Here is an 8,900-nt window from a genome sequence, read left to right as displayed (position 1 = left end):
CCCAAGTGCTGGGATTAAAGGCGTGCGCCACCACGCCCGGCTAACTTTTTTTTTTTTAAAGATTTATTTATTTCATGTATGTGAGTACACTGTAGCTGTCTTCAGACACACCAGAAGAGGGCACCAGATCCCATTACAGATGGTTGTGAGCCACCATGTAGTGGCTGGGAATTGAACTGTAGATAGCTACAGTGTATGTATATAAATAAAATAAATAAATATTAAAAAAAAGAGAGAGAGAGAGACAGACATGTCAATCACACTCAGGAAGTTAACACAGATACTAATATGTAGTGAGCAATTTCCCATTTGTTCCCAAATCTTTTTTATTGCTCTTCTTTTCTTTCTTTGATTCTGACATACGGTTAAGGCTCAAACATTGCCTTTACAATTATTTGTTAGTATCTATGGGGGATTTATCCTATAAGTCCTCAGTGGTACTAAAATCTGAAGATGCTTAAATCTGCATATATATATATATATATATATATATATATATACACACACACACACACACACACGATGGCATGGCATTTATAGCTAATCTGCTTATCTTTTCATGGAGTTTGAAGCTCCCCTGGGATAGTAATACATCTCCTAATACAATGTTAGTTTCATATAAGGAATTATCATGATGTATCTGCTGCAATGTAATGTACTGACAGGAAAATGAGTCTGAACACATTCTATATAGACACATTTAGTTTCCTTGAGGTTTTTTTTTCCTGAGGAGTCCAACATAGGGCCCCAAGTGCTAGCAAGCTGTATCCTTAGCCCTGAAATGCAAGTGTGAGATAGGTTATCTCTATGAAGTCCAGGCTGGCTTTGAACTCTTGAACTAGCCAGGCTCTCTCCTGGTTGCTGAGATTATAGGTATGAAGTATTATCCCACCATGACTAGTCAGAATTTTTTGTTTTTTTTTTTTCCTGAAATATTTTCAATCTGAGATTGGTTGAATCTGCTAATAGGAACCTATGGTTGTTATCAAAAGTGTATCAATCTTTTTCTACAGATAGTTTGAGTCCTAGGGATTTTCAACCTGTCTGGTTTCAGCTAGGGATACATTCAGAGAAGATGACCACTGTGGGACCTAGGATTTTATGTGGCCTATAGGGTCTCCTGGGTTACATTTAGTCTTTGGGAATTCAGGGAGTAAAGGGGTCAGAAGTGAGAATGACAGAGATTGGCGGACCGTATATGACCTTGGACTCAGAGATCCCCCTGTACTGGCTTTAAAGGTATTCCATGCTGCACCTGGCTTTCTCGTCCCTCACCCCCAGAAGATCCTTTAAGTCTCAGGAAAGGGATGTTGGAGAGGTGAGATTTCCCCCTGTGCCTGTGTTAGCGGTCTCTCTAAAGAGATATTGGAGCCAAAAAGTCACAAGCATTGTTTCTCTATTCATTGATCTAACTATAATGATAACCTCTTGTCTCCCCGAGTTCTAGCTAGGATAATAGCTGCCTACTTCTGCCTCAGGTCTGGCTCTGTGCTGAGTGGTTTAGGCTGGCTTGGGAGATGTGGGCTCCGTTCTCACTGGGCTGAGTTTAGGGGGAAAGGCTACAGATTCTCATAACTTGGACATCTGAGGTGACTCAGTTGTCCTCAGATCCTTTTGTGTGTTTGTGTATGCGTATGTGTGCACCAATGTGTACGTATGTGTGAGGGTACAGGCTCCGTGAGTATATGAAGGTCAGAGGAGGAGGATGGGAGTTTTGCTCTATAGCTTCCCATGTTTCATTTATTTATGCTGTACTTGATTCTTCAAAAATAACACTCATTCATTCATTCATTCATTCATTGTATGTGTGTGAGTGTGAGCCTTGGCAAAAAGTGTTGCGATCAGGAGACAAATTTTCTTTGTTCTCTCTCTGAACCATGGGAGCGAGACCTGATGATCAAACCCAGTCACCAGGCATGGCAGCAAGCTCCTTCACCGAAGGAGCCATGTCGCTGGTCCTCCATTTTCTTTCCAAGCCTTTGTCGCTCACTGAGCCTGGAGCTCACCAGTTAACTAGACTGGCTCCTATCAAGCTCCCCAGTCCCCTACCCCCACCCCAAATGTCCTGTTTACAAGTTGGGTTTACAGTCCAAGCCTCCCTGGCTTTTCCCAGGCTAAAGCTGGCTCCTTGTGTCTGAGTAGCTACATGTTACCCACCGAGCTATCTCTTCGGCCCTACCTTTTACTTATTTTTAAATTAATTAACTTGCTGATTTGAGATAGGGTTTCACATAGCCCAGGCCTTGAACTCACTGAGTAGCAGAGATGATTTTGAACTCATTGATCCCCCTGACTTTTTTTTTAAGATTTATTTATTTACTTTATGTAAATGAGCATTCTAAAGGCGTGTACTCTGCATGCTAGAAGAGGGCACCAGAACTCATTATACATGGTTTTGAGCCGCTATGTATGTGGTGTTGGGATTGAATTCAGGATCTCTGGAAAAGCAGCTGGTGCTTTCTTAACTGCTAAGCCATCTCTCCATCTCCTCTTCCTATCTATTGTCTGTCTGTCTGTCTATCTATTGTTTTTTTTGAGATAGTGTTTCTCTATGTAGCCCTGACTGTCCTGGAACTGACTCTGTAGATTAGGCTGGTCTGGAACTCAGAGAGCCATCTGCCTGCCTCTCCTCCTGCATGCTGGGATTAAAGGCATGTGCCTCCACCACCATCTATCTTCCTTCCTTCCTTCCTTCCTTCCTTCCTTCCTTCCTTCCTTTCTCTCTTTCTTTCTTTCTTTCTTTCTTTCTTTCTTTCTTTCTTTCTTTCTTTCTTTCTTTCTTTCTTTCTTTCTCTCTTTCTTCCTTTCTTTCTTGATACAGATCTTACTGTATATTTCAGGCTGGCCTCAAACTCTGCATCCTCTTGCCTTTCGTCTCTTGATTGCTGGAATTGTGAACTTGTACATCATGCTTTGGTTAGACCCTCCAAAGCTTTGTTTAAAATTGTAGACTTTGGGTCTGGTAAGATGGTTTAGTGTGTAAGGCAATTATTGCCAAGCCTAATGACCTGAGTTCAACCCCTAGGACCCACTTGGCATAGACACACATGCACGTGCACACACACAGACACACACAGGAAGGTACAAACACATGTACAAGTGTGCACACACATATTAAACATGATAAGAATTTTTAAATACAGACTTTTATTTGTTTGTTAGTTATTTTATTATCTGACATGCTGGGGATGGAACCTGAGATCATTTGATACCATTCATAGGATTCACTGCCAGCAGCATCTTTTCCAGTTTTAATCTGGGAAAAGGTTCTTAGCCTCTCCCTGGTCCCACTTCCACAGTTTGTAAATGAGCACCGAGGACTGGCTCTCTGCCCGTCGAGTTGCTCAGATGGTCTATGGCCATCTGTTTCGGATGCGGGCTTTGATTTCAGCGCTTAGAAGACAAGGCTTTTGTTCCATTCCAGAGGAAAAGTGACTCGGGTGTGGGTGTAGACAATGTTTGGTGCTAGCTCCATTAAATTTGAGCACAGGACAGAAGTCAAGATAAGGACAAGCAGTGTGGGGAGACCCAGCTGTCCAGGACAGAAATGCAGGCCAGGGAGGGCATGAAGGCAGGAGCATTAAGAATTGTGATCCCAAGAAAAATTGCGATTTCCGATTTTTTCCCCAGTATGTTTTCTTCACCCATCTCACAGATTTGCTATGAAGTTAAATCCCTAATCACTGTCAAATTCAAGGGAAACTACACACACTCTCCGAATGTTTCTTCCCACTAGGAATTCCTGTCCTTCAGGGGTTGCCCCTTAAATAATAAACACAAGTGTTTAGGTAGCGATACAAGCACTGTAAGCGGAATATAAGAGTCCACAGTGCTTTTACTGTATCAGCGCTCCTGAGCATCACTGCCTAGCAACAGCACACTGTAGGGTACCAGTCCTTCAGCTTCGTGATCACAGGGCTGAGTGGGAGCCTGGGCTGGCTGTTGTTGCCTTCCAGAAGTATCAGATTGCCTGGGAACAGATCAAAACTTAGAATACAAAGTATGTTTTTTTTTTTTTTTCAATGTGTTGTTTGCACTGCCATCCAGTAAAATAGTCTTAAGTCTAGTCACTGTCAAGTTTCAGACCTTCTTTAATAGCCTTATCTACCACTGACAGAGGGATGCTATTACGTGTGTAGGGCCTCTCCTATCTTTTCTTTTTCCTGGTTTTGGGAACTGAACCCAGTACCTTAAACTTGCTGGGCAAGCCGTCTACCCCTGAACTGTATACCTCTCCTCATGTCTGTTTTATAGATGCCAAAACCCAGGCTCAGGCCTGGCTGTATCTAGGTGCCAAGCATGCGAGTTAGTGTGTGCAAACCCTAGCGTAACCATATGAGAAAACACCCGAGGCCTCAGAGTAGTTTGTTCCTGATCAAGCAGCCAACAAGTAAAAGGCCCAAGACTGTGCTCGAACCTTCCTGAACACAGAGGGTTTTTGTTTCAATTTTTACCCTTTAAGCCCAGGATAGCCTTGAATTTGTAGTGGTCCTCCTTCCCCGGGTTCTGAAGTGCAGAGATTGCTCTCCTATGGTCTGTTTTTATAACCTCTGCACAAGTGTTGTTGCTGGCTCCCAGAAACTTCCTTGTTGTTTCCTCTGATTTCCTTGACTGGTTGCATTTAGACTGGGTTTGTCTGTCTGGTTTGTATCTTTTCTTTCTTTTTAGCCTTTTAAATTTTATATGTTTGTGTGTATGCGTTTGGGTATATGGAGGTCAGAGCAAAATTCTCTCTCTTATGTGGTGGATTCATTCCAAGGATCAAACTCGGATTGTCTGGTTTGGCGGCAAATGCCTTTGTCCGTTGAGCTGTCTGGCCTGCCTTGGAATTATGTCTTTGGCGTGGTGTCCAGAAAGGCAAGGATCTTGAGGCAGGGGAACAGTCCTGGAGAACGTTTGCAGAGGTTTCAGGATGAGTGCACAGAAGAGTGTGGATTTACCTTACTTCACAGCTGACGAGATCTATGGAGACCTGTCCCGAGTCACACAGTATTGCCCTGGCCTCATTTCCTACACTCTTCAGTTTGGAGCAGGGTCTTTCTGGGGGCCCCACTATTGGGCTTTTACCAAGTGCTTTTGATAATTCTATCAGGGCAAGTGGGGTGTTCCCTAGTATTCCCATTTTACAGATAGATGAGAAACCCGAGGCCCAAAGAGGTTTGGGGATATACCTGAGGCCTCACCTGGTGGAAACTGGAGCAGAGGAGGGTATGGACCCCTACTTAATGTCCCATTTGATAAATGTTACCCACGTGAGCTGCATGAGTGGGTCCGTTGGAAGCAGCATAAAAACCAGCTCTGAAGCCTCCTGGTGATTAATGGTATGTCGGAGCTGTCATGTGGAACATATCTGCGTTGCTTCTAAAGGGTAGTGCTCATGAGAGTTTGGGGTCAGTTCCTGTATGTGCTTCCTGTTAACTTCAGTGTGACTTTGAGCAGCCCCCTCCTGGCTATGAGCTCAGGGCTCTTGGTACTGACTGAGGAGCCCTCATTCAGACCAGGGGCCACAGGGCTAATTATTATTATTATTTTGAGACAGGATCTCACTGTGTAGCACCTGTCGGCCTCAAACTCTTCATCCTCTTGAGGGCTGGGGTTACAGGTGTGCAACCAGCCAGCTCGGGCTGACTGACAGGCTGTCCTGTCCCCAGTGGTCCCTCAAGCCTCTCTCTATCCCTCCAATCCAACTTACCCCAGTCACACTGATGGGAAATGAGCTGAGTAATGGCGTATGTAGTGATGCAGTACGTCAGCCCTGAGAGAGGTCCTGCATGCACGACCCCACTCAGTGGTTTTCCAAGGGAACTCCCAGGAATTTAGTCCTAATTCTGAGTCTGTTCTTCCTTGGCCCACTCAACCCCAGGCTGCTTGCTTTTTATTTTTAGATTTGACTCGTGTACTCTTCGAAGTAGTAAAGTTAAGTCTAGTGTCTTTCCCTGGCAGGAACTGGACCCAGGAATAGGGTTTGTGGTGCCTATGGGACCATAACCTTAACTAGGGCTCTTGGCATTGTCCCAGGTATCCAGAGGCATCCAGGGTGCATTCTGGGGTGTGCCTTATACAGCTGTAGCTGTCTTGGAACTCCCTATATAGAGCAGGCTGGCTTCAAACTCAGAGATCTACCTGTCTCTGGCTCCCAAACATTTGGATTTATATTGTCCCATCCTCTGTGTAGTTTAGAGTAAGAAAGATTTTAATAATTTTTAGAGTATTGCATATAGCATATTTTATTTGTTTGTTTGTTTGTTTATTGACATAGGGTTTCTCTATGTAGCCCTGACTGCCTCTTCCTTCCAAGTGCTTGGATATAATGGCATATAATACCACACCCAGTTTTTGTTTTTTGAGGCTGGGTCTCTCTTTGTAGCCCTGTATTTTATTTTATATTTTTGTTTGTTTGTTTGTTTCATGCATATGACTGTCTTGCCTACATGGATGTTTGAGCTCCTTAACACATGCAGTGTCTAAGATTGGCCTGTACAGCCGAAGTGCAGCAGCCTCTGGGGCTCTGATGCTGATACTGTGTCCCCCTCCTCTTAGGGGAAACCCATCAGCTGGATCCTGAGCAAAGCTAAGGTACAGGGCTGGACATAATGGGAAGCTGAAGAGGATTTGTGGATGCTTAGTAACCGGTTATCTGCCCCTTGGAACTCTTAGGGAACCTGAGGGAGGCTGACCTGTTCCAGCCCCTTTGACTCCCATTGTGTCAAATGGGGCCTGAATCTTCAGCAAAGACCAGGGATGCCCCCTGGTGGATATGCACCTTCCCAGTGCAGGCACAAAGCGGCATTCTCTTGGGTCCGCTTCCTGGCATCTTGAGGGCTACACCTAGCTGCAGGAAACTGGAATCACTGGCGTCAAGGGTAATCTTTTCACCCTTAGCATGTGATAAAAATAGGCAGTGGCAGAGGTGGCATTTAGAGCCCGAGCCCTGGTGTAGCCTTGAATTAGCTTCAAATCCCAGCTCTGTGTACTGACTGGGCATGCTCGGGCAAGTTAGTTGTCCAAGTGTCCGGTCTCTTATGCATCCAGCAGTAATTGGATTTCCGCCTCATAGAGCAGAGATGATGGGCGTGCCTGTGGAGGGGACGGACCTCTGCTGAGGTGCTCGGGTTTGGCTGTAATTGGGAGAAAGAGCGTGTTCCTGGGAATGGAGTCAGCACGCCACGCGTGGCCGTGCATTGCTCATTTGTAAAGCAGTCAGTCCTTCTTTTCGTGGCTGTGAGAACCAGACCCCGAATCCAAGAGATATAAGAACCCTTGAGTTTTTCTGTGTGTTTGAGGAGTTCATTTTTCTAACTCAGTTTCTACTATGTGAGAGATTCCCCACCCCCACCCCCTTTCACCATTATTGGGCCCTTGGCCTGTTACAGGGCAGTTCTGCGCCCACCCAGGCACAGCTCGGCGCGTTGAAAGCGATGAGTTGTTAACTTGAGTGGCACTTGGGTTCATCCAGAGCCCCGTTTGGTGCAGGGGTCAGCAGACTTCTCAACCGGAGAGCAAACGTTTGATGCTTTGAGAGCGGGATTTGCTCTCAAGTTTCAGATGCTCAGCTCTGCCACCATAGCTTGTGTGCGATTCAGAACCGCTGCCTGCTGCTCGGTGCCGAGCACGCTTCTGTGTGAATGTGGGAACTCAAGTTTCAATCCTGTTCACAATTGAGAGATGCTCTTTTATGTCTACCTCTGTATTTGGGAATGTAAACAGCGCTCCTCCAGGGATGGCGCTTATGGGCACTCAGAGTGCTTTGTCGTTCAACATATGATCATTGCATGGTTTCCTACAACACAAACGTCACCCAGACCCCTGTAAAAGGATTGTTTACGTTTATACCCAGAACGTCAGGAAAACGCTGAAATCTGCAAGTGGTGCACATGTGAAGGTAGACTTTGAGCAGTTTGTGCTTTGAGACCTGAAGTCCTTATGAAGTTGTCCAAGCCAAAATACATGTGTGCTAGATGTGTCTGTGACAGGATCAAGTGTGCTTTCATTATTGCGGAACAGAAAATCCCTTTGAAAGTGTTGAAGGCACACACAGCAACAGAAAGCAAGATAAATATGAAGCTTTTATTCCACCCCAGGGACAGAGTTTTTCTGTGTAGCCCTGGCTGTCCTGGAACTCACTCTGTAGACCAGGCTGGCCTCAAATTCAGATCTGTCTCCCTCTGCCTCCTGAGTGCTGGGTGTAGCTGGCAATATGAAGCTTTTTGATTAAAATAATAAAAAATCAAGTCTTAGCCAAAAGGCAGAGACAGGTGAGTCTCTGTGAATTCAAAGGCAGTCAGAGCCACATGATGAGACCCTGGCTCAGAAAAGAAAAGGAAAGGAAAGGGAAAGGGGTAAGGGGGGAGAGGTAAGGGAAGAGGTAAATAATTAAAGAGCTGGGTATGGTTATGCACTCCAGCATTTGATTTTTTCAAGACAGGGTCTCACTGTGTAGCTCTGGATGGCCTCGAATTCACTGAGATTTACCTGCCTCTGCCTCCAGAGTGCTGGGATTAAAGATGTGTGCAACCATGCCTGGCCTCATCATTTTGAGGCCAGCCTGGTCTACATAGTAAATTCTGGGGCTAGATAGGGATCTCTCTCTCTCTCTCTCTCTCTCTTTCTCTTTCTCTCTCTCTCTCAAGACGATCTTCTTCTTAAAAAGGAATAAACAAAGTTCAGAAAGCTGCAGAAGCAGGCATGGTGTCACCCCAGGATCCAGGAGAGTAACGCAGGAAGTCTTGAGTTCAAGATCATGATCATTCTGGGCTATAAAGCAAGACCTGTCTTTTTTTTGTTTGTTTGTTTTTTTTGTTTTTGTTTTTTTTTTTTTTCGAGACAGGGTTTCTCTGTATAGCCCTGGCTGTCCTGGAACTCACTTTGTAGACCAGGCTGGCCTGGAACTCAGAAATCCG

The 8,900-nt window shown here is 45.1% G+C and overlaps 1 protein-coding gene across 8 annotated transcripts in view; it reads left to right on the top strand.

Annotated features, from left to right (window-relative positions):
* Nucleotides 1-8,900, top strand: part of Kdm2b (lysine demethylase 2B) — a 118,427-nt gene that overhangs the window by 14,400 nt on the left and 95,127 nt on the right. Inside the window, exon 1 of one of the 8 annotated variants that reach the window (XM_029477476.1) lies at nucleotides 6,787-6,863. The exons of 6 other annotated variants lie outside the window; for them this stretch is intronic. The gene's annotated coding sequence lies outside the window, so the exon portion shown is untranslated. Of the gene's footprint in view, nucleotides 1-6,786; nucleotides 6,864-7,056; nucleotides 7,105-8,900 lie in introns of those variants that run through there. One more of the 8 variants, XM_029477477.1, reaches the window with a different exon arrangement.

Source organism: Mus caroli, chromosome 5 (genome assembly GCF_900094665.2).
Source record: "Mus caroli chromosome 5, CAROLI_EIJ_v1.1, whole genome shotgun sequence".
In the NCBI taxonomy this organism is placed as follows: Eukaryota; Metazoa; Chordata; class Mammalia; order Rodentia; family Muridae; genus Mus; species Mus caroli.
This window is presented reverse-complemented; position numbering and strand designations above follow the sequence as displayed.